Source organism: Balaenoptera musculus, chromosome 10, assembly GCF_009873245.2.
Source record: "Balaenoptera musculus isolate JJ_BM4_2016_0621 chromosome 10, mBalMus1.pri.v3, whole genome shotgun sequence".
Taxonomy (NCBI): Eukaryota; Metazoa; Chordata; class Mammalia; order Artiodactyla; family Balaenopteridae; genus Balaenoptera; species Balaenoptera musculus.
Window position 1 is genome coordinate 71,271,427 of NC_045794.1, and position 27,598 is coordinate 71,299,024.

A 27,598-nucleotide genomic window follows, 5' to 3' on the forward strand; every position below is an offset into this window, starting at 1 on the left:
TATAACACTCATTCTTAAATGGCTTATATAAGAATATGGATTCTATAAAAGTGAAAAACCAGAAATACGTTAATAGTTTAAAATGTTCACACTACAGGAGAAAACAAGGATTCTTACAAAAATCTAATGTCCCCTCACTCCAAACCCTAACCCTTTTTTTTTCATGGCTAAAAATTCTGATAGTGTTTCCTTTCTGAATTGTAAGTTGCCATGCAATTATTATTACCAAAATTTGAAGAGGTACATTATGCTGTCAGGAATGTACAGCATAGCTCATTGGTCTCAATTAGCAATTGTTTCTTGATAAGTATTTTAAAAGCTTGAAATGCTAAATTATGGGGTTATCTGAGGGACAAAACTCATCTCTTGGAAAGCCATTAGTTTCTAAAAGTACTTTTTTACTGAAATAACAGAAAATAACATGAAAAATCAGCTGAAACCTGAAATAAGAGATACAAAATTGCCAGAAACAAATAAAACAATTAGTCAAGGTGAACCTCAATAACCCCATAACTTAATGGGCCTCTAATTCTATGTATTTACAAAAGTATGGACAGCATGGACATTTTGAAGATTTTGCAAACAGAACATCTGATTCTAGAATACGCTTGTTTCAATAGTGTCTCTACTTTATGGTTTATTATTAGAGGACTTGATATAAATTATTTGCTATTTAGGCTAGAAAGTTTCATACTCTTTTCTTTCCATACTCTTTTCTTTCCCAGGATTTATTTTTCTCCTACCATTCTTCCCTTAAATTTATCTAAACTAGTGATTCTCAACCAAGAGTGATTTTGTCTCTCCTGGAAATGTCTGGAGACATTTTTAGTAGTCACAACTAGAAGGATTATGTGCCATTGGCATCTAGTGAGAACAGGGCAGAGATGCTGCTCAACATTCAATAAAACACAGGGAAGCACCCAGTAACAAAAATTATTTGGCCTCAAATATCCATAGTGCTGCTATCAGGAATCTTGATCTAAACCATATTGGTAAAATAAAGTCTACAACTAGTTCATTTTTCATGTATTTTCTAAAGGAAAAAAAGTTCTCAGTATCTTAGAGTTCTTGTTCTGACTATCTGTTGCTGCGTAACAGCCCAAGATAGTGGCCGAAAACAACAGCATCATTTATTTTGTTCATGAATCCAGCACTTCAGTGGGCTCAGTCAGTTCTCCCCTGACTTGGGTTTCCCATGCAGTAGTTGCACAGTGTCTCGTGTCAGGGATGTGGTTATCTTGAAGACTTCAACACTTGAGTAGCTTGAAAGACTCAAACAGTGAGTGCCAGACAACTGGGGTTGCTGGTTGGTCATCATTTCTCTTTAAATATGGTTTCTCCACCTGATATCTCCACGTGGTAGCCTCAAGGTAGCTGGGTTTTTTATATGGTGGCTGATGGTCTTCCGCAGCAAATGTCCCTAGAAGAACTGGCAGAAGCTGCATGGATTTTTATCCGAAGTCACATAGCATTCCTTCTACTATATTCTATTTTATGAGGCAGTTACAACATCCTGTCCAGGTTCCAGGAGAACTGGCATACAGGCCCCCACTTCTTGAACTGTTGAGTGTCAAAGAACTTGGAGGCACTGTCCACCTTCTTTCCACAAAGTATTTACACTTTTTACATGTAAAACACACCCACTCACTCCCAAGACCCTCAAATATCTCATATACTATAGCATCAGACTCAGGTCCAAGTTGCAGCAACTTGTCTAAATCAGATTTGGGCACATATGAGGCTCTCTGGTTGTTGTTCTTTCAGTACAGCTTCTTCATTACTGTTTCTCTCAGTCTGAAGACCTGTGAACTGAAGAGACAAGTTATCTCCCCACCATAAAGCCAACATATACTGGTGGCTCAGGTATGGGATGACTGCTCTATATACTTGCATTCAAAATATATCAAATGGGAGACAAACAGAGTCACTGATTCATAGTATTTCTGAAATCCAGCTGGGTGTCTGTTGCCAGTTTCTTAATAATGGCTTAGTTTTATTGCCTAGAAATGTTTTTTCTACAACTCTGCCTTCTGTGTCCTGATTTTGGTTTCTGAGTCCTCCTTCTTTTTTTAGAGAAATAATTGGTGTTTGAATCTGAATATTTTCTCAGCCTGATTCCAGCCCATGGAAATGTTCGAGTCTAAGTCTTCTTTTAATTTTATATTGTCTCTGTCCTTTTAGTCTCATCTGATAAAATTTCTTTAAAATTATGTGGGTTTTTTGTGAATTGATTTATAATTCTTCCTATTAGAGAAAATACACTATCAGAAATATCTTTTGGGAAAGCTCTTTTCTATCTTGGGATCCTTTTAAAGCTGCCGTGGGGAAAATACTTAAAATTCTTTGATGTCCTATTGTTTACAGACAGTATCTGTGAGGCACAGTCTTAGCATGCTTAGAAGGCTTTTTGTCTCTTTAAGAGGACTTATAAAACATGACCTTAGATCTTTCTTGATTCTTAACAAAGGCCGATCTTGAATTTGATCTTTGACTGGAATCTGTAACCTTATTTGAAAATACTTTGCAGTGTAGAGAGTCGGGAATGAGATACTTTTTTTCTGTTTGGTGAACAAAGCAAATCCCAACTGCTTCATATTTCCTCCAAATTTGGCTTAAAATGAAATATTTCCATTCCAACTGTCTTGATTTCTCTCTCTACCTGGTGTCCTCAGAATGGCTAGATTTTTTGGTTGCTAAAGCCTCCCAAAGCAAGTGTCCCAAGAGAGATCTACAAAAGCTACATGAACTTTTAAAATCAAGCCTCAGACAGAGTAAGGCACTATCACTTCTGTAGTATATCCATTGAGGTGGTCACAAAGACCATCTCTAGGCTCAAGGGGAGTGGACATAGACTTGGCCTGATGGGAGGTGTGTCAAAGAATTTGTGACATGTTTTAAAGTATGAAAGTGCTTTATATATTATCTTTCCTCTGAAGTACTACTCCAATTAGGCCCTACTGATATCAACATTTGTATCTTCTATCTATGATTTAGGTTTTCCCCATTCAGGATCTAGCCCCCAACTTTCTTTTTTCTCTTTTTAAAGTCTGATTCAATTATCCATCCAAAAAGAGTTAATGATGACTTATCTGTGTCAGGACCAATATGAAAAACAAAAGGAATAAAAGTCATGGTTCATGACCTTAGGACACTCATTAGTTAGTTGAAGGAAATTCTAAAATATGAAACAAAATTCTAGAATATAAATTAATATAACAGCATGTTAAAAATAAAATTTTTGCCTAGTCACCAATACAAAATAGATGGATCATTTATAGAAATTCAAGTTGATAATTAAAATGAATCCCCTCAGTTACATCAAGGACGCAAATGGCTGAGAGTTGGAAAATAAAGACAGAATATTTGAAGAAGATTTCTTTGGAGAGAGCAGAATACTGAATCGTACACTCTGTCCTCTCCCATAATCCCTCCTACACCCATACTTCAAAAAGTGGAGGGTAAAACTGATCCTGAGTTGGTGAGAGAAACTTCAACAGACCAGTCAAGGAATCTTACATGTGTCACTGAAGGGGGTGTGACACTGAGAACAGTTCTTGACCCATGCTTGAGAAAGCTAAAGGGGAAATAGCAGAAGGTCACAGGCACAAAATCACATTATGTGCCCTGATGGTGGGTCAAAAATGTAAGAAGCTGATGTACTAAGTGTGGATCTAGCAATAGGAGGACTGGCCTGTACTCACATAATAAGGCATCTTGTCCAAAAGGATGACCTTCTAGGGCCTTAGCCAAAGCTGCCGATATGCATTATGTCAGCATTGGAGGGTGAGTTAGAACAAACAAATGAAGAGAGACCCTGACCATACCAAGGAAAGGGGGCCAGCGATGAGAGCCACAGAAATGGTCCATAAGAAAAAAAAGTTTGACAAGAGCAATGAATCTGGCCCAGAAGGACTGAATTCATCATTAAAATGCTCTTATCTGCTTTTCTCTCCTTATCCTTCTATTTTGATCATGGAGACTCAAGAGTTCTTGGCTAAAAAGCTGAGGGACTGCTAGCTGGAAAAAGTGAAGAATCACTGCTCTGCCTTTCATTTCAAGTTCCTTAAGAAGGAAAGGGAAATAACTTTAAATTAGGTTCAGCATTTGACTTTAACATGGGGTTAGTCATTTAAATTTTACCATATCGGGATTGTGTTTTTGTCTTAAAGTGACCACAAGACATTTGATAACATAAAATTGATTGAAAAAAACAAAGCATGGTGCTTGCCAGAGGGTCCAAACCATATCCTCAATTGTGCAAGTCCATCCCACTGGTAATATACAGCATACCATGCTTCAGCAGCATCTTCTACTGTATATTTTAAAAGAGTACATCGAAAGATGTTATAGCATTTTATGTGGAAACATTAGCCCAGATATTCTTAATCTCATGTAATTCAATGAAAGAAAGAACAGTGGATAATATTTATTTCCATGGTCTTATTAAATCACCCCATATGTTAAGAGTTTACATCCTAGATTAAGTAAATATCAACGTAAATAATAAGGACAGTAAATAGAAGAATCTTATGAACGGGTGAGCACTTTAGCATTTTGTAGATGTCATTTAGTAATTATCCTTTTCTCCCATCAGTGATCTCAAGAACTGAAGAAATCAGGATGGCAGCAGGAGACAGGGCATACTTAGCTATGCATACCAGGAAACAAGCAGTACATAGAATGAAAACTATTCATTTTCATTGGGGAAAGGAGCACTGCTGCAGGTCATATAAGACTCTATGCACGCAGCTTCTCCAAAGATCCTAAAAGACAATGAAAAACAGATCCAGAGTCCTTAGAATAGTTAAACGTCTGAAGCTGAGGTCTATTCTCTAGATGTCAATAAAAGACTGAAAACTTATAATTCTGCTATAGAGTCTTTTCTTAGTAATTATATCCTGAAAAATTAAACACTTGTGCACACACACAAATACACACTCACACTGTAAAAAATATGTTTGTAAATACCTCGTTTTCCCCTAATTTAACAAATTTTGTGGAAAGTCTAGATCCTGATCACACAACAAAATTTGGATTCAGCCAACATACTATTATCAAGGACATCACAGAGAATGAATGACCTGGAAATCCCAAAATATATCCCACTAAGTCAATATTTCTTTTTTTTTTTTTTTTTTTTTTTTTTTTTTTTTTTTAAATATTTTATTTATTTATTTATTTATTTATGGCTGTGTTGGGTCTTGGTTTCTGTGCGAGGGCCTTCTCCAGTCGCGGCGAGCGGGGGCCACCCTTCATCGCAGTGCGCGGGCCCCCCACCATCGCGGCCCCCCCCGTTGCGGAGCACAGGCTCCAGACGCGCAGGCTCAGCAATTGTGGCTCACGGGCCCAGCCGCTCCGCGGCACGCGGGATCCTCCCAGACCAGGGCCTGAACCCGTGTCCCCTGCATCTGCAGGCAGACTCCCAACCGCTGCGCCACCAGGGAAGCCCCAGTCAATATTTCTTAATGCATTTTATCAAGAATCATTCTCAAAATAAGAAAGCGTTTTTTAAGAAGGTGAATATACTGGCAGATGTTACTGAAAAGATTTTAGGTCACAAACAATGACATAGTAACTCTGTTTCTATTCATAGCTCAGCTTTCCTTTACTTTGTTCCTTCAGAGTAGCAAATAGGGACAAAGGCAGTAACCTAACTCAGATTATTCACACATCCCTGAACCAATCTGTCTGACCAACAGTACAGTGAGCTTTAATTATATATGAGACCTGAATTATATGTCTCTCATTATGGTGTCGGGGGTTATGAAGGGATGCAATCTGGGCCCCTGCCTATTGACATACGTGGAATGAACTGGGTTATTTTAGTGGAAGAGATATGGTGTTCATATGAAAAACATACGTCCACCATATTCTGTATATGCTGATAATAGGCAGGTTCTGCTTCTTGAGAAGAATATGGAGACATATGTACTGCATTGAGGTTGAATTCATGTTCCAGGTCTTTACAACAATTTTATACACTGATAGCCTCATCATACAATATTTATTCAGTAATTTATATAACAATTGACTAAGGAAACTGGCTTTTATTATTCTTTGAATTTTGAGAATATCAGAAAACTAATGTTGCCATGTTTATCACTGCTCTTTAGAAATTCACAATTAAATACTTAAAAATGCTATTATAATCTTTTAAAATCCTCCAGAAAATAAAAAAATAAAATATGATGACTGCAATAAAGTTCCCTGTTAAATATGTAAACAGCATGTAATTCAATTTCTCATCTCTGAAAGTATTTACGAAATTGCATGTCTGCAAATTGTGAATGTGTATATCTTAAATGATCTAGGTAAAAATTAAAAGAGTAATACAAAAGAGAGTCAAGATGCTTTGGGGTTTTAGGGAAGTGAGGCCTCTGTGGAAGTATATGTAAGGTTTTCCTTTATCTGGAGATGTACTTGTTCTACAAAATACCCATACATTGTAAATTTGACTTTTATAAGATGCTGAAAAAATCCAAACCTCAATAAAAATAAATTTTCATAGACTTTCATCATATATAGGATTTTTTTAATATGAAATATTTCCATTATGATTCAAAATATATACTTTGTCATTAATTACAATTTAAAATAGTTAATGGAAAATTAGCACCCCAACAATTAATTATTCTCTTAAAATCATGAATTCGTGATGTGTGAAGTGTAAGATGCAACAACCTTTTTATGAACTCTTCGACACCACTGACCCTCCTCAAACTGTGAAGCTCTATGTAGTTGAATTTTGAAAGAATTATAGATATCCTAATAATATTCTGAAATTAATCTTTATTTATTAATAAGTGTTACAAAACCAGGTAATCCAATGCTTTAAATCTGTTACTGTCACTTCCAGAGCTATCTTTTGCAGCTTGTACTTTCTCTGGTCTAACATCTTATAAGGAGTAATCAAGCAGTAATTTTTTACATAAATTTTATACGTAGATTTATATATGTATATAAAATTACTAATAATTATTATTAGTAATGGTCCAAACTTTTCTACTATGCATGCAATAACAACAGTTACAAAATATTTAATTCATTTATGTGACTTCAGAAAGAAAATACGAGGACGTGCTAATTTGGGGAAATAGAGTTGCTCTTGGTGAAATGTCATTTTAATAACACGAATATAAAAAATTATTTTGTAAATTACTGAAAATTTAAAATAAACACTGACTTTAAAAGGATCTCTGATAGTCATTAATAAAGACTAGTGACATAAAAGTCAATTTTTTTTAACCTTGTGACATTTTCTAGAACTTTACTGTATACCATGAAAAGAGATTGAAATTGATGAATCTAGAGTATACCATATTTTACTTTTCTTCCTCCATTTTTTTAATGAATAAGAAGGTATGTGAAAATTAATCATTACTTAATTGGTTCTTCATTGGTTACTTACCAGTTTTCTGAAACTCTGGGAAATTACACAATTTGGCTATGTATAGCAATGATTTTGAGTTAAACTACATCAGACAAAAGACTCCACAAGAAATCGGAAAGACACAGAGATGAAAATCACCAACACTCCCTTCTTATCCTGTGTAACCCTGTGCAACTGCCACACCTGTGTTCAAAATACTTTAGACAAATACTATGACTTTCTAATAAGATGGTGAAGAATTATGCTATCTCAAACAAGTTCCTTTCTAAGGTTAAAACAGATTCTAAGTTGCATCAAATGTACAAAATGCATAAAATGTTTGAGTTTTTCCTACATGTGTAGGAATTAACACTTTGTTTTACATCTATGAAGAAATATGATAGAAAACATCTGAATAGTTGAGGAAACATGTAATCATACTCCAAAACTTTCACAGAAGAATGTCAATGTCTAAAGATTATGGATCCTTCTCTAATAATACAAGAGAGTATATTGCTTTAGTTGTTCATCTCAAAATTTTAAATAATCATAACAGAAACAGCATTTATCACTTGACAAAAGACAGTTTGAAACACCTGAAATTTGAGTGAGATCATCTCATGATATAACTATATTTTCCTTTTAAAATTTTAAACTAAATGTATCAAATTAGATCATGAGGAAGTAACATGAAACCATATCATCTTTATTTTCTATAGCAAAATTTTCATTAACTTAAGAGACTAACTTAAGACAAAACTAAGATAGGATTTCAATTTTCAAGCAAGATCGGACAAAGATCCAAAAATATAAATTACCCATCTGAATAAAATTTCTGTGTAAATTTATGGTTGACAACATGAATCTAACTAATATATTTTATATGCCTGAATTGCTTCTGGATTCACCGGCATAAAGAAATGTATCTGTCCACATTAAACAAAATACTTGATTTCTTTTACTGGACAAAGGGAATAACAGAATTTAAATATTTTCTCTCCTTTTTGCTATAGATTCTAGCAGCATAACCTTGTTTAGAGCTTGGTTGTAATAAATGATAAATTCAGGTGTTTGTATATATAAATAAAAGTATATATATAAGAAGTAAGAAAATTAAGATGGCTTATAATTCTATCTCCTGGAGTTAGTCATTGTTAGTATGTGGATCTACACACACACACACACACACACACACACACACCCTTTGAATAATTTTGTTCTGTTTTTACTGTTTGTATTTAATGTATATAATATATATTATCAAATCTTATTTAATAGTAATTAAATAAAATGTAATACACAATAAAGAGACAAATACCACCTTGAATTGGTGGTTTTAACTAATTACTAATGATTTGAAATTAATTTGAAAATGTAGAGTTAAAAAGATGTAAAATTCAAAATATTATAGCAAAAATATTCCTAAATCAAACCATTTGAATATTCTTGAAAGAATGTAGCTGTCTTAAAAGTATGTCTTCCATTTGGAGTAAAATGCTAAGGCCTGCCTGTAGAAACTATAATGTAAGTTATAGTTTAACCCACTCTGAGTTAAAAATATTGAAAGGTTCCATTGCAATCACATCTCTGAATTCACTTTTCTTCATTTCACTTTTCTTGAACTCTTGAGCCCTATTTTTTTTATCTTTGATAGGTTTAAATCCAAGTTGTTACACTTTAGTAGACTAAGTGTCTAAAACAGTCTCAACATACAAAACTTGACTCACAGTTTCAGAATAGCATATAGTACTTACCCATCCAAGAAGGATATAACAGAAGCTGAGAAGCTGTCAAAGAGAAAAATGTCAGAAGGATTAATAAATCTTATTGCTATGACATGATGAGAATTGTAAACAGCTATGTAAAAATTAGGCTGCTAGCAGTCAGATGGCTTGGATTCTTTTATCCTTGGTACTAGAGTAGTGTACATTTATCTTCTGTTATGCACTGGTAAGTAGCTGGCAAGCTTGGTATATATAAACATTACTGAATGATGTTATGATTGGCTTGGATCCAGAAAATGTCCTCTGACATTACCATTAACTATCAGAGACCTTAAATATTGCTGGCAATGACTGAAGAAGCAAAAAAAGACAATAATAGTAAGAAAATTAAGAGGATAATTAGGAACAAAACAGGCATACTTTATGACATAAGAATTTTAAAATAAATTAATGAAACCTAAATGTTCATGTGATTCATAAGAAAGAGTGATTCAGTACATTGCAATGTAGGGGAAAGACATCTAAAACAAGGACTTACTGAATATGATTTTTTACTCTTTTATGGTTTCAATGTTTCTTATAAATAGAAACTAATCTTCCTAATGTCTTTTCCCTGTTGTATATGAAAGGCGGTATATTGTTATTTTACTGTCATTACCTGTGACCCTATATATAAAAAAAAAAAAATGGCATAACCACAAGGACAAAAGGTAAGGAAAATAAAGAACCAAAATATAATTTAAAAAAAAAATCTTACTTAATTGCCAATCTCCAGGCAATCAACCAGAGAAGTTTTTGAGAAAGTCAAGCAATAATTTAGCTGTGATGTATTACCTTTGGTTTGGTGATTTAACAATGTTCACACATTTAAGGCAGTTTATTAATAAATAAATTTCATTAAAATAAAATTAACCATGTATGTAAAATCATATTTACAAAGAAAAAGTGTATAAAGAATGAGACGTTTTTATAAGTACCATAAATGAGGGAGTTTTAAAATTTTAGTCCATTAATATGATTCTACCTTGCATTGCCTAAACTGATAATTCTTATTCATTCACATGTATATTAAACACAGCCAAGAAGAAAATTAAGATTGCCTATAATCATATCTCCTGGAGCTAGTCATTGTTAATATGTGGATTTACATGCTTCTGGTTTTTTCCCATGTTTTATTGTAAGAAATCAAAACAAAACAAAACCTTGTTTGCCAAAAATAACATATACAGATGTAAGAAATGAATGTTCACTATGATCCCACTTAAGAAAGGAATATTATTAAGTTTTCTGCATTTTATGTCAGATTTTTTCCATGTATGTACTAACATATTTTAACATTATTCTCTCACATTCAAATATATTTATACATATGGCTGTAAGTATAAAAACACACTATTTTCTAACTCACTTTTTGTCTTAACATTGTATCTTAGATACCTTTCAATATCAGTTAAAACACATCCAACTATTTAATGATTATATACTTGTAATAAAAGAGTAAAAATGATTAATTCATACATGGATTTTTGGTAATAGAACATTTCTGCACTTAACAAGAATTGTTGATTATTAAGTTAGGTTTTATAGTTAAAACAAGACTAAATTGGTTTTGCAGGAAAACAAGGGAAAAGACCTTAAGAAGAATTTGTCAGGCGCAATCTGCAATCATAGATGTTATCATTAAGAAAATAAAATTGTGTAAGTAAGGAAGCAAAGGACTTACTCAGCAGAAGGCAGGTCTAACAGGTTTGATTCTGAATAGAATACAGCTGAAAAGTGAATATTAGGAGATTAATTCTAAAGTAGATTTTCCTAAAGATGCTGAAAATTGCAAGAAATCACTTGCCAAAGTTGAGCAAGTGTCAGAGCATTTGAAACATAGGAGTCATCCCAACATCGCTGAATTTTCATTTCAACTAATTTATTTTTGTTAAGTTCATTACTGAGATAACCAAAATCTGCATTAAAATTATCCTCTGTTAGAAGGACTCAATAGGATGACATGCATTTGAAAAAGAGGAGCTTAATCTCATAATAAAAGCCCTGAAAAGAGGTTATACATCACTTCCATCTATTTAACATCCATGAAATCATTTAAAATCATTTAAAAATCATCATACCAAAACGTCAGTAGAGTTTTTTCTCAGGTGTTGCCTTTTTTTCTTTGTGATTTTAAAATATTCACTCTATACACACTTCAAGAGCTGTTGTGTTATTGTTTTTCCTAATAGCACCGTTAGAAATGACATGCTTTTGCTGTTCAACTAAAATTTGTAAAAATAAATTATCTCTCAATTTTTTTGAGATTAATCACAGTATAGTTTCTTTTTTAAATCTTAGGTGATTGAAAAATAAATCACATGTGCCGCAAATCTTTGAACCACAAGCATTGCAAATTGACATTACAGTGTGGATTTTTCATCTTGACAGCTTATGGTAGGGGTCAAGTTACCCCAGATTTTTTTCTTTAAAGAAGAACAGGGTAAATCTGGTCAAACATAGAGAATGAAACAAAGACTTGTTTATTGATGTAAAGGAATCAACTTGTGGATCAGATTCTATATGGGATTTATTTCAACTGCAACTGGATAGGTTGAAAAGTTGAACCATAAAAATTAGCAGTAATTTTGCTCTTTTCAAGGGGCCAGGATAAAGGGACTTTATTCAAAGAAACAATCGCACCTTGGCTTGTTCTAAGTGTAGGAAAACAAACACACACAAGAAGAAAGTCATATATAGTCTTTTCAGGGCACAGATACAAAACATATTTTTCAATGTTATTTGATTAACAGTGGATGCTTCTGCCAATAAAAATCTCAATACTATAATTATACTTGTTTTGTAAATGTAGTAGTAAAGTGAAAGGAATCAACCCAAACATATCCTAAAACACTTAGTCTAAGGAATAGTATCACCATGCAAATATGTGATATGCTCCCATAACAAGGGTAGGATGGGCATTTATATTCTCCTATAAATGTATATAAAGAGTCAGAGAAAAAGTCAAGGACCTCTTGCTGTTGCAGAATACATATATTCCAGTAAAGGCAAACTTCAGTAAAATATTATTTTGCTTTTGGCATGGGAGTTAGGCTCTGCATGTGCCATGGTCAGAAAATGTCTTGGGGACAGGGGATTAAATAGCATATCATAAATATAGGAAAAGTGAGGCAGATGCTAAGTTAGGGATTATGATTATGATACTCGTCTTTCTTTTTAAAAGTACTTTTGGGACTTCCTTGGTGGCACAGTGGTTGGGAATCCTCCTGCCATTGCAAGGGACACAGGTTCGATCCCTGGTCTGGGAAGATCCCACAGGTCGCGGAGCAACTAAGCCCCTGCACTACAACTACTGAGCCTGTGTTCTAGAGCCTGCAAGCCATAACTAATGAGCCCGTGCACCATAACTACCGAAGCCGGCACACCCTAGAACCTGCACGCCGCAACTACTGAAGCCCTCACGCTCTAGGGCAGGGGTCCCCAACCCCCGGGTCTCAGACCAGTACGGGTCCAAGGCTTGTTAGGAACCGGGCTGCACAGGAGGAGGTGAGTAGCAGGTGATCGAAGCTTCATCTGCTGCTTCCCATCGCTCCCCATCGCTCACATTACCACCTGAAACATTCCCCCCATCGCTCACATTACCGCCTGAACAAACCCTACTCCCACCCCCCCAACCCCCCAGTCCATGGAAAAACTGTCTTACACGAAGCTGGTACCTAGTGCCAAAATGGTTAGGGTCTGCTTTTCTAGGGCCCACTTGCTGCAACTACTGAGCCCGTGTGCTGCCACTACTGAAGCTCGCGCACCTAGACCCCGTGCTCCGCAACAAGAGAAGCCACCACAGTGAGAAGCCCACACACCACAACAAAGAGTAGCCCTGGCTCGCCACAAACAGAAAAAGCCCGTGCGCAGCAACAAAGACCCACCACAACCAAAAATAAATAATAAAAGTACTTTTGCTACATCAGATAATATTTAATAAACTATAGTTATATAATAGGTGCTATACTTATTCTCCAGGTAAGTTCATCTTATTTAGTCCTCCACAGCAATGCTACAAAGTAATTTTTATTTATTTTACTCTAGATATGAGAAAACTAAGGCATAGAGAGAAAGTAATTTGCTTTTGGTTCACTAGCTAGTGAGTGTCAGAGTCAGAAGTGAATTGAGATTATCTGACTACAGTGGCTGTGCTTTTGATTCCTGGATAGATGGTCATGATAACCCATTTGCACAGAACTTTTAGAGTCCTTAAGGAATTTTCATGATTATGATGTCATTTCCCACTTATGACCATTATATTCAATCTGGGGGATGGTCACTGTTCTGTATAATAGACAGAAACACTAAAATGTGTCTGGTTTTAAGTAGTAGTTTTAGGAGTGATTGGGTCCAGAGTTTTATAAGATCTGTTAAGGCTCCTGTTGCAACTGCATCAGTCAGTCAGGCTTTTTTGTACTGCCCTACAGGTGCCAACTCCTTGAAGAACACACCCAATTAAACCTCCTGCATTCAAGTGTATATCTCAGAATCTGATTCTAGGGACCCTGATCTAAAACAATAGTTTCAATATCAAACCATTCTCTCGAGTCTTTTGTTAAATCTTCTCGGTCTTTTTAACATTTTCTTGTTGATTTCTTTTTCTCAGTACTCTGTTTATGCATCCCATAAAGCATATTTATTATACATTGTTCAGTTTTGATATCCCGTCTCTAATTTCTGGAGACTCTAGCTTGTAGAACCTTGTTTCTTTGGGTGTTTTATGTTTTTTATTATAAATTTATGTTTCTTAAAATTTTATTTGTGGTAATTACTTGTGGCTTAGACTGAAAACAGATTCTTCCGAAGAAAATTCACAATTGTTTCTGCCAGGTGACTGGGGGCTCTACCAACCTAGGACCACTTTAAACTACAGTATTGCATTAAAGTTTTTCACATCACATAATTCAGGCTACAATCCAATACTGGGGTTATTTTTAGCTAGAATGAGTATTTTTCCCAGTCATTCGGCACTAGAATTAAAGATAGAAATGTCTTCTTGTAACACCCTCCAGAAATGTACATTTGTATCTATTTTACACTTACATCAAGGGACTGGCCAATTTGGTGGACCCAGTTTTATGATGGGATTATATTCTTTTAGCCTTCCTAATTTAAGCAACTACTGGACTTATCTCTCTGTTCTCTATGTTCGGTAAATCTATGAAAACTAAAACTCAAATTCACTAAAATTTGCAGTTGTTCTCAAAGTGGAAGCTAGCATTCTACTTACCACTTTTTCTCTTTTCATTTAGTTTTGCCTGAGAGTATTCCTTACTTTCCACTCAGCTCATCAATGCATTTAAATGTGTTAATCTATTCAGCGTTTATAATATTTTCCCCAAGCCAAAGATAGGCAGATTACCCATTCTGCCATACTACAGAAATGCAAGTCTCTCCCTCTAATCTCCATCAAATATCTTGACCTTTAACATGTGGTCCTTTTTTTCCCAGCACAACCAAATGGGATGAAGTGAAAATAGAGACCTAAAAGCAGAGATGCTAAATCCTTGGGTTTTATTTTAATGAAAGCTATCTTACTGATATAATAGACAAAGAGAAGAATAGAAACATTAAATCCCTCTTCCTCTTTATTAGACTAAAAAGAACAATTGCTCCCTTGGTACAGAGAAAGGTTGAACAGTGTGTTAGAGAGAAGCATTTACACCCTGGTTTAGGCCTAAGGTGAATTTTATGACTATCTTATCTGCTCTTAAGTCAGTAAAAAGTAAAAGGGATATTTACAGAAAGTACTAAACAGTTTGAAATTCCAGGAATAAAGGATGCATTTGCTCTTAAGCTTTTCTGAAATGATGTGAGAAAAACACACTTTTAGTATTCCCTAGTAACCCAATGAAAATAGGAGTAAGAGGGTTGAGATGTCTCTTTGCTGCTAAAGAAGACACAAGGCAGCCACAGCAAGTCTCCTGTGGTCCCTGGGTGACAAGAGAAAGAAACAGGATTTCCTTTACCTCTGGTAACAAGACACTTGGCTGAGAATGAGAAAACTGGCAGATGTTAAAGGGATTTGTAGTCACGATGAGAGTAAATTATAACAAAGAGCACCGTAGGATGTATGTCAAAAAACCAGGTGGGTATACAGAAACCTCAGCAGATGCCAGTGTGGTGGGGATAGCGGATGTGATTATACATTGCAACAGATGTCAGTGTAGGACAAAGGAAGGCTGAAGCCCAGATGCCTCACCATCTGATATTGTATTGTATAAACTTTTCAGAAATTAAACCAATTCAGGAAGAAAGGAAGGAAAGGGAGGGGGAATTCTGATTTGACGGAATTAAAACCTGACTCCGAGAATACTTTGAAGCAATTAAATTTACTTAGAATTAATTCAGTTAAGTTTTTTTTTCCTACCAAGCAGAATGGGAACTCAAGCTAACTCTGGTTATGATAAAAAAAAATTAAAATTAAAATAATTACATACTATCATCACTTGAATTTTAGAGCCTGAGAATATGTATCCACAACACATCCTCTTGATCTCCACAAAGATCTCTCAGGAAAAAAGAAGTGGTCCATTGTGTAAAATACTGCTGACAACTAAACTAGGATGGAAACATGTCGAATTTAGCAATAAGTTACTAACTGGTGACCCTGCAAGAAGAACCCTAGAATGACAAGGGTAAAAAAATAGCTGGAAGGTAAAAAAAATTGAAGTGATATATGTAAAACACACACACACACACACACACACACACACACACACACACACACACACACGTAAACACAAACTCTTGAAAAACTGGTTATGAAGGGAAATAGGAAACAAAAAACAGATAAAAGTAATATCTAAAAGGGTATATGAGGTCAAGGCAAGGCTTGTTTTGCTCTATTTAAGATTACAGATATTAGATCATGTTTGATTGATCAGAGGGAATACGTGGTAAAAATCAAGATGTTGAAGATGCAGCAGACAGAACTAAGAGTTCAATGGGAGCAAAGAAGCACATGTGAAGGGACTGGATTTAAACTGGAGCAATGTTTTCTTCATTGTAATGGGAACAGGAGGCAGCAGGTCAGTTTTTAGATATGGTAGCAAAAATATTAAGTAGTTGCTGTCTGAAGCTTTCTCTCTGGAAAAAAGTGAACCATATGCTGTGATTAGTGGAGGGAAAAAAGAAGTAGTTAAAGATTTAAGTAGAGTGGATAAATGAGATTTCATTGTGGAAATAAGCAGAGTAAACTTTCTGAAGATATTTACATTGTTTCTTGAGTGAATTGTGGAAAGTCCATTTGAGTTTGGTGAACATGAAACTATAGTGCCTCCAATATGCTGTTTGATGTTTCGTTATTGGGGTACAGGCACAGAGATGGATTTGTCCATAGTTACAGTCTTGACAGGTATGTATGAAATTAGAGCAAGGGAGTCAAGAAGTAAATATGATGCAGGTATAAAGAGAATCCAGGTGTGGAAGAATAATGTGAAAGTAGAAGGCAACTGAACAGTAGTGAGAACAATTGGAGATCAATGAATTGGGCACCTCCTCATTAAAGTTGCTTGCAATGGTGGTAACTGTTAAGGTGGTCAGCTGATGAAATTATCGGTGATTTTAAACAAGTAACTCAGAGGTCTGTAAATGTCCAGCCTCAGAAAGGGAAAAGGGAAAAGAACAGGCAAACCAGAGAGTTCAAATGGGATGATCAAAATAGGGAGCAGAGATAATAGTCTGGGAGCAGCAACAGGAAGCAAGAGAGTCCTAATTATAAGAAACCTATGCTGTATAAATTTTATTTAAGTTTCAAGCAAATGGAAGTATCTTTGAACATTAAAAAATATCTCATTTTTGGAATGGGCTGCCTGTAAGGAGCCAGTCACAGGAAATATTCAAATAGAGATTGGATGAATATTAGTTACATTGTGAAGAGGCTTCAACATATCAAACATTTAGATTATATCATTTCTGAAGTTTCTTCCTACTCCAAGATCGCTTCTGAATCTGAATGTTTATCCATCCGCCATTCATATTTTCTTTTTCTCTCAAGTTCAATCATTAGCAAAATTGACTATATCCTCAAAATCTTCCTAGAATGTTTCTCCCTAGCATGTTTAAGTTCTAACTTAAACCTGATTCTTTCCTGATGATACTACTTCTTCTATAGACGTTATAAGTCTGGGCCTTAAAGTAGGGTAAGTGTCCTTTTTGTATTCATCATCCTATCCTAGACAATTATATATCCTTCCTCTATAAAACACCTCCCTTTGCTGCTATCATCTCAAAATCCCCCATGTCATCTCCTTTTTTTTTCTTTACTGAAGATAGCTCCTGGCTCACTTCAACTATCTCCAACACCACTTCTGTAGTGAATTCAAACTCCAAGGCCTAGCCTCTCCATTCTTCTCAATCATCTTGGTTCCCACCCTAATTGCAGAACTCCCTTCTATGATCGCACCTATGACTTTGTTGTTACTAATCACTACCCCTCTCCCCAAACCTCAATTTCAAACATGCCTAATTACAATTTTCTACCTTTCCAGCTCACCCCCTCAAACAGTCAAACTCCAACAATAGTTTGTAGCCAGTGAGACATTACCATTTTTCCTTATCTTTTACCCCTCAACCAACACCTGCACTTCTCTTATTATCAAGCTTAAATTTCATTGCTAATCATTACAAAATCACTCACTTAAATGCAGCATCAACTCTTTTTTTCCTATCATATTCATTTACTTTCTAGGCTAAACTACAACCATCGTTAAATCCAACTCTCCATCTTCTGCACACCTGCATCTGCCCCACTGTACCAGCCTAGAGGAAATTCCAAATCATCTACATGGGCATCAATTTAAATTCATGAGCAGTAACTCATACTGTACTTCCCTAGACCCTCCACTCTTTTCTGTCCTCTAGGACTATTTTATACTATGTCATTTTGCCTCAAACTTCTCCTCTTCTCCCACTCTTAGCTTGTGATCATTCTTCCTATGTCACTAAAGAAAATAAAACAGTAAAAAAAAGAAATTCCATATACCACCTGCCCCTTCACACCTATTTTCTTGCATTTGTGCTTGAATATTCCCACTTCTGTTATCAGGATGGACCACACTCCAAGTAAATACAGTTTTTCCACTGTGTACTCAATCCCATCTCCTTTTTCTTTTTTAAGGACACTGCTCTAGCAATTTTCCCTTTTCTATCAGATATTCTCCATCAAATGAATCATACCCATCAGCATCAAAATAACATGCAGTTATGTTGCCCATCCTATAAAATATCTTGACCTGCTTCCCCTTCAAGCTATCACCTTATTTTTCTTCCAGCTATAAAGTAAAAAACTCCTTGAAATATCCCTCTATGCTTGATTCTTTGAACGTCTTTCTTCCCATTTTCTGTCAAGCACACCATCATCAAATTTTTATCACCACAACTCCTCCAAAACTGCTCATTTTGTTGTCACTATTGATCGCCATATTACTAAGTCTAATGGTCAATTCTCTGCCCTCACTTTTTTTTTTCTTTTGACCTTTAGAAGAAATTGGTACCGTTGATTATTCCCTCCAACTTAAAATATTTTCTTCACTTGGCCTCTTTCCTAATTACACACATGCCTGATTTTCCTTCTACTTTCCAGGCTCTTTTTCCTCAATCTACTCTTTTTTGTTTTAATTATCTAACAAACACCTAAATAGTAAGTTACCCTAAGATTCAGTCTTTGAACAATATCTCTATATTGATTCCCCGAAATGATTTCATTCGTTTTCAGACTTAAATCCCATGTCAATTTTGATGGCTTCCAAAGTTGTAACTCTTCTTAAACTTCAGATTTATTTATCCAACTGCAAAATCTATGCATATCAAATTTATCAGGTCAAAAACTGAGAACCTTACATGCTCCCTTAAATCTGCTCCTCCTGTGTCTTCACCCAACAGTCAATGACTTCCAGTTGCCTACTTAAAAAACCAAGGAGCCTTCATTTAGTCTTTTTCTCTGACAAAACACCCCTGTCATTAGCAACTCCTATCTGCACTTCTTTCAAAATGTTTCTCAGCAATTCTTGCTTCATCCTAGTACAAGCTACCATCATCTCTTGCCTATATTCTGGAAAAATCTTCTTCCTATTTCCCTGCTTCTGCCTTTCTCCTCCCCGACCTTTCAGTCCATTTTAAACGAGAAGCCAGAGTGATCCCAGAAAAACTTGTTAGATTTGTACTCCACTTTACCTAAAAGCCTTGAATAGATCATTGTTTTACCTCTCAAATTGAATGTTGAAATCTTTAATATGATCTGTAAAACCATGCCTGATCTAATTCCTGGCTCCCTCACAGAGCTCATCTACCACAACACTTCTCTTCAGTCCTCCTTTATTCCTCCTCCATAATTTTCAAACCTGCCCACTACACACCCAACATCAGGTCTTTGCCCGTACTGCTCCCTTTGCCTGGGATGCCCTACCCACACACATCTGAATTTCCTGCAGATTTTTATTTTTAAAAATCCCATTTTCAGTGAGACATTCCAGCCTAACTAGAAATTTTACCCCATCTCTTACATTTAATATCACTCTACCCTGCCCCCCTTTTTAAAGCACTTATCACATTTTAATATGAGGCATAGTTTACACTGCTTCTTGTTTATTTTCAGTTTCCCCACTAGAGTAAATGTCTTCATGAAGGCAGAGACTTTTGCCTGTCTTGTTCACTCATGGATCATAGAGCCTATACATATGGCAGATGCTCAATAAATATCTGTTGAATGAATAAATGAATGAATAATGCCACTTGTTCCATTTTATAATCAGTCTCAAATATGAAATTTAGTTTACATTAATCAAACTCCTACAAAAAGTATATTATGTATTTTCCAACTATGTTACTGCTTTTAAAAGTACCAATAAAATTTCAGGTTTGATTACTAACAGAGCTAGTGTTAAGAATATGATATCTACTTTTATGCATCTCATTTGTAAAACAAATTAGTGATACAAGGCTGAACTTATTCATTAGAACTTTGGAGTTGAATTTCCAGCCTACCACAGAATTAGCTGATTCTTAGAGTTCTTGCCTCTAAAAGTGAAGAGGTTAATACAAACAATTGTGGAAGCTCTTTCATCACAAAATTCTGTTAATTGTCTATCCATATCTAAAGCATAGGGGAAAAAAGAAAATTTAAAAATTGTGCTCAATTTTGTACAAAAGTTTATATGTATAAATTGTCAAGGGAGATACTTGGTGCCTAATAAACATTAAATAAATGTCAGTTATTACTGTCATTAGGGTAGTCACTTTCATTTATTGTCATCTGTCCTATTACTCTTCTTAAGATGGATAAAAATAATTTCTAATTCAGCTATGCTCTCTGTGTTAAAAGAAAATCTTATGTTATGATCAAGACAAAAATCTTTTGGAAAACAAACAAAACCTGCAAATGAGATAAACCTAAGTACAAAGCAAACATTTGCAAATTGTCATACTCTTTTCCAGAATGTGATAGCGTAACTACAAGTATATATTTTATCCATGGCTAAAGAGTAAACTTCCAAATTTAAATAAATATTTTTGTACCAAACTTTGAATTAAAAATTATATTTTCAGACATGAAACTTTTAAAACAATTATGTTTTCAATAACATTCAAATTGTATGAAGTATATATACAGTAAGTCCCCTACATACTGAAATAAAGATACTGTACTACTGTACTCTACATAGTACTGTACAGTAAAGTACACAAAAGCACAACGACTAGTAGAGGACGCATGCACTTGACAATGTACTCCAGACACATGAACTAACTTATGTGACTGGACATGTGGACGCACATTCGCATCTTTGAAAGTTCACAACTTGAATGTTCGTACATAGGGGACTTACTGTATTTGAATTTAAAGAGTCTATTCTTTTTTTTGTGGGGGGGGGGCTCCACGTTTTATTAGGGATATGGCAGAAGCAGAGGCTGGAAGCAGAGCAGCCACGTTTAATGACAGATAAATTAACTGCAGTGGGTAGACAGAGGGTAAGGGACTGCTCCAGGCATGTTAATATAAAACAACAACAACAAAAGACAGACAAATGGACCCCAAAGACATGGGGTGGGGGAGGGAAGCACAAGCCAGACAGCAAATAGGACCAGGGGAGACAGAGAGAGAAGGCAACTTGACCCCTCGTCCCTAAACTCCACCAGCAAAGGACTTCTAGGCTGGCCCTGCAGGGACTTGGGCCAGGGGAGCCTCCAGGGTGGGCGGAGATGGCACTGCTGGTCAATAGGCAGAAAGCCCAGCACCACAACATATCTCAGCCTAAAGTGGTAGGTGGGGGCCAGGACACAGTGTCCTTGAACCCCCAGTACCTCAGAGGAAGAGCCTTACTCTGGGTAAGAGAAGGACAAAGGGTGGGGTCTCACCCTGAGATGAGAGTGGTCATCCTTATAAACTATCCATAACTAAAAAACACTAGGGAGCACCACATTTTACCCCAAATCCAAAATTGTTACTGATTTACAATATTTGTTTTTGAAATTGCAAAAATATTTGTAACAAAATGTTCATTTTCATTTTAGTAAGAGCCCTTCATTATTACAGTCCCTTTTCAATTTTTTGGACAATGTTGAAAACTATACTCTCTTTTATAAGGGAAATAGAGTTAATTTTATTTCAGGTTATTTATTATAAGAACATGTGGATGTTTTAAAAAAATTTTTATTAGAGTATAGTTGATTTACAATGTTGTGTTAGTTTCAGGTGTACAGCAAAGTAAATCAGTTATACATGTACATATATCCAAGCTTTTTTTTTTTTTTTTTTAGATTCTTTTCCCATTAGGCCATTACAGAGTATTGAGTAGATTTTCCTGTGCTGTATAGCAGGTTCTTATTAGTTATCTATTTTATCTATAGGAGTGTGTATATGTCAGTCCCAATCTCCTAATTTATCCCTCCTCCCTCCCCCAATATCCACTGGTAACCATAAGTTTGTTTTCTACATCAGTGACTCTACTTCTGTTTTGTAAAAAAGTTCATTTGTATGCATTTTTTTTAGATTCCACATATAAGCAATATCATATGATATTTGTCTTTCTATGTCTGACTTACTTCACTAAGTATGACAATCTCTAGGTCAATCCATGTTGCTGCAAATGGCATTATTTCATTCTTTTTTCTGGCTGAGTAATATTCCATTGTATATATGTACCACATCTTCTTTATCCATTCCTCTGTTGATGGACACTTAGGTTGCTTCCATGTCCTGGTTATTGTAAATAGTGCTGCAGTGAATATTGTGGTGCATGTATCTTTTTGAATTATGGTTTTCTACAGGTATATGCCCAGGAGTGGGATTGCTGGGTCATAAGGTCGTTCTATTTTTAGTTTCTTAAGGAACCTCCATACTGTTCTCCATAGTGGCTGTACTGATTTACATTCCCACCAATAGTGTAGGAGGGTTCCCTTTTCTCTACACCCTCTCCAGTATTTATCGTCTGCAGATTTTTTGATGATGGCCATTCTGACTGGTGTGAGGTGATACCTCATTGTAGTTTGATTTACATTTCTCTAATAATTAGTGATGTTGAGCATCTTTTCATGTGATTTTTGGCCATCTGTATATCTTCTTTGGAGAAATGTCTATTTAGATCTTCCACCCATTTTTAAATTGGGTTATTTATTTTTTTGATATTGAGCTCTATGAGCTGTTTGTATATTTTGGAGACTAATCCCTTGTCAGTCGCTTCATTTGCAAATATTTTCTCCCATTCTGAGGATTGTCTTTTCATTTTGTTTATGGTTCCCTTTGCTGTGCAAAAACTTTTAACTAGGTCCCACTTGTTTATTTTTGTTTTTATTTTCATTACTCTAGGAGGTGAATCAAAAAATATCTTGCTGTGATTTATGTCAAAGAGTGTTCTGCCTATGTTTTCCTCTAAGAGTTTTATAGTGTCTGGCCTTACATTTAGGTCTTTAATCTGTTTTATTTTTGTGTATCGGGTTAGGGAGTGTTCTAATTTCACTCTTTTACATGTACCTGTCCAGTTTGCCCAGCACCACTTATTGAAGAGACTGTCTTTTCTCCATTGTATATTCTTGCCTCCTTTGTCATAGCTTAGGTGACCATAGGTGTGTGGGTTTATCTCTAGGCTTTCTAGCCTGTTCCACTGATATACATTTCTATTTTTGTGCCAGCACCATGCTGTTTTGATGACTGTAGCTTTGTAGTATACTCTGAAGTCAGGGAGCCTGATTCCTCCAGCTCCATTTTTCTTTCTCAAGATTGCTTTGGCTATTTGGGGTCTTTTGTGTTTCCATACAAATTTTAAAATATTTTGTTCTACTTCTGTGAAAAATGTCATTGGTAGTTTCATACAGATTGCTTTGAATTTGTAGATTACTTTGGGTAGTATAGCCATTTTCTCAACATTGATTCTTCCAGTCCAAGAACATGGTATATCTCTCCATCTGTTTCTGTCATCTTTGATTTCTTTCATCAGTATATTACAGTTTTCTAAGTACAGGTCTTTTGCCTCCTTAGGTAGGTTTATTCCTAGGTATCTTATTTTTTTTGTTGTGATGGTAAATGGGATTGTTTCCTTAATTTCTCTTTCTGATCTTTTGATATTAGCATATAGGAATGCAACAGATTTCGGTGTATTAATTTTGTATCATGCAACTTAACCAAATTCATTGATGAGCTCTAGTTTTCTAGTAGCATGTTTAGGATTTACTATGTATAGTATCATGTCATCTGCAAACAGTGACAGTTTTACTTATTTTCCAATTTGGATTCCTTTTATTTCTTTTTCTTCTCTGATTACTGTGGTTAGGACTTCCAAAACTATGTTGAATAATAGTGGTGAAAGTCAACATCCTTGTGATGTTCCTGGTCTTAGAGGAAATGCTTTCAGTTTTTCACCATTGAAAATGATGTTTGCTGTGGGTTTGTTGTATATAGCCTTTTTTATATTGAGGGAGGTTCCCTCTATGCCAACTTTCTGGAGAGTTTTTATCATAAATGGGTGTTAAATTTTGTCAAAAGCTTTTTCTGCATCTATTGAGATGATCATATGGTTTTTATTCTTCAGTTTGATAATATGCTGTATCACATTGATAGATTTGCATATATTGAAGAATCCTTGCATCTCTGAGATAAATCCCACTTGATCATGGTGTATGATCCTTTTAATCTGTTGTTGGATTCCGTTTGCTAGTATTTTGTTAAGGATTTTTGCATCTATGTTCATCAGTGATATTGGCCTGCAATTTTCTTTTTTTGTAATATCTTTGTCTGGTTTTGGTATCAGGGTGATGGTGGCCTCATAAAATGAGCTGGGGGTGTTCCTTCCTCTGAAATTTTTTGGAAGAGTTTGAGAAGGATGGTGTTAGCTCTTCTCTAAATGTTTGATAGAATTTGCCTGTGAAGCCATCTGGTCCTGGACTTTTGTTTGTTGGAAGATTTTTATTCACAGTTTCAACTCATTACTTGTGATTGGTCTGTTTATATTTTCTGATTCTTCCTGGTTTAGTCTTGGGAAGTTGTACCTTGCTAAGAATCTGTCCATTTCTTCCAGGTTGTCCATTTTAGTGTCATATAGTTGCTTGTAATAGTCTCTTATGATCCTCTGTATTTCTGTAGTGTCAGTTGTAACTTCTCCTTTTTCATTTCTAATTTTATTCTTTTTTATTCCTTTTTCCTTGAAGAATCTGGCTAAAGGTTTATCAATTTTGTTTATCTTCTTAAAGAACCAGTTTTTAGTTTCATTGATCTTTGCTACAATATTGTTTTCTTCATCTCTATTTCATTTATTTCTGCTCTTATCTTTATGATTTCTTTCCTTTTACTAACTTTGGGTTCTGTTTGTTCTTCTTTCTCTAGTTGCTTTAGGTGTAAGGTCAGGTTATTTGACATTTTGTTTTTTCTTGAGGTAAGATTGTACTGCTATAAACTTCCCTGTTAGAACTGCTTTTGCTGCATTCCATAGGTTTGGGTCATCATGTTTTTGTTGTCATTTGTTTCTAGGTAATTTTTGATTTCTTCTTTGATTTTTTCAGTGATCCATTGGTTATTTAGTAACATTCTGTTTAGCTTCCCTGTGTTTGTGTTTTTTACAGTTTTTTTTTCCTGTAATTGATTTCTAATCTCATATTGTTGTGGTTGGAAAAGATGCTTGAGATGATTTCAATTTTATTAAATTTACCAAGGCTTGATTTGTGACCCTAGATGTGATCTATCCTGGAAAATGTTCAGTGTGCATTTGTGAAGAAAGTGTATTCTGCTGCTTTTGGTTAGAATATCCTATAACTATCAATTAAGTCTATCTGGTCTAATTTGTCATTTAAGGCTTGTGTTTCCTTATTAATCTTCTGTCTGGATGATCTGTTCATTGGTGTAAGTGGGGTGTTAAAGTCCCCCACTACTATTGTGTTACTGTCAATTTCCCCTTTTACGGCTGTTAGTATGGGCCTTATGTATTGAGGTGCTCCTATGTTGGGTGTACAAATATCTACAATTGTTGTATCTTCTTTCTGGATTGATCCCTTGATCATTATGTAGTGTCCTTCCTTGCCTCTTGTAATAGTCTTTATTTTAAAGTCTATTTTATCTGATATGAGTTTTGCTACTCCAGCTTTCTTTTGATTTCCATTTGCATGGAATATCTTTCTTCATCCCTTCACTTTCAGTCAATAGTGGGTCTCCTATAGACAGCATATATATGAGTCTTATTTCTGTATCCATTCAGCCAGTCCATGTCTTTTGGTTGGAACATTTAATCCATTTACATTTAAGGTAATTATCAGTGTGAATGTTCCTATTGCCATTTTCTTAATTGTTTTGGGTTTGTTTTTATAGGTCTTTTTTCTTCCCTTCCTCTTTTGTTCTCTTCTCTTGTGTTTCTCACCTAGAGAATTTCCCTTAGAATTTGTCGTAAAGCTCATTTGTTGGTGCTGAATTCTCTTAGCCTTTGCTTTTCTATAAAGCTTTCAATTTCTCCATCGAATCTGAATGACAGCCTTGCTGGGTAGAGTATTTTTGGTTGTAGGTTTTTCCCTTTCATCACTTTAAATATATCCTACCACTCCCTTCTGGCCTGCAGAGTTTCTGCTGAAAAATAAGCTGATAACCTTATGGGGATTCCCTTGTATGTTATTTGTTGCTTTTCCCTTGTTGCTTTTAGTACTTTTTCTTTGTATTTAATTTTTGTTAGTTTGATTAAAATGTGTCTCATTGTGTTCCTCCTTGGATTTATCTTGTATGAGACTCTCTATGCTTCCCGGACTTGGGTGACTGTTTCCTTTCCCTTGTTAGGGAAGTTTTTGTCTAGAATCTCTTCAAATATTTTCTCAGGCCCTTTTTCTTTTTCTTCTTGTTCTGGGACCCCTATAATTTGAATGTTGGTGCATTTAATATTGTTCCAGAGGTCTCTGAGACTGTCCTCATTTCTTTTCATTCTTTATTCTTTTTCTGTTCTGAAGGAGAGATTTCCACCATTCTGTCTTCCAGGTCACTTATCTATTCTGCTGTCTCAGTTATTCTGCTATTGATTCCTTCTAGTGTATTTTTTCATTTCAGTTATTGTCTTGTTCATCTCTGTTTGTTTGTTCTTTAGTTCTTCTAAGTCTTTGTTAAACTTTTCTTGTATATTCTCGATCCATGCCTCCATTGTTTTTCTGAGATCTCGGATCATTTTTACTATCACTACTCTGAATTCTTTGTCCGATACATTACTTATCTCCTTTTCATTTAGTTGTTCTTGTAGGCTTTTATCTTGCTCCTTCATCTGCAACATATTTCTTTGTCATCTCATTTTGTCAATCTTACTATGTTTGTCATCTCCTTTCCGCAGGCTGCAGGATTATAGTTCCTTTTGCTCTGGTGTCTGCCCCCTGGTGGGTGACATTGGTCCAGAGGCTTGTGCCATTATCCCCTTGATAGGGGGTTTGACTGGTGTTGTGGTGATCAGAGCCTGGCCTACTTATTGAGTGGGGTCTCCCCTTTGCTCTGTGGTTGTCACTGCCCTGTCTACGGCAGGGTCTGCTCCCTAGTTTTTGGAGTAGAGGTCCCTAGATCTGTTTCTTAGCTGTGATTCTGATTTGTGGCGCAAGGTAGATGGGATTGGAGCACTCCCACTTGGAGAGAAGCCACTGAGTATTCCTCTTCTGGAGCTGTTCACCTGTGCATGTGCTCTGTTGTGTCCCCTTTCACCCACTGTGCAGGCTCACAGAGTATACTGTTGTTGGCACTGCTCTTCATCCTGCCTTAACTGTGGGTATTCTGGCAATTGGCCCTGGTGACTCTCATGCGTTGTTTTCACCCAGCCACTGGCGCAGGTGTACTGATGTCAGGTCCAGGACTGTAGTAGTCATGCAGTAGTCATGCACCTGGGGGAGCTATGGAGACAGCTCAAACTCTGGTCTGGCCCAACCCCCATCTGTACATGTCCACAGAGCCCACAGCTGCTAAAGCTGGACCCATCACAGCTGCAAGAGCACTTGTTGTCCTTTTGGATATTTCACAGGTACTGAA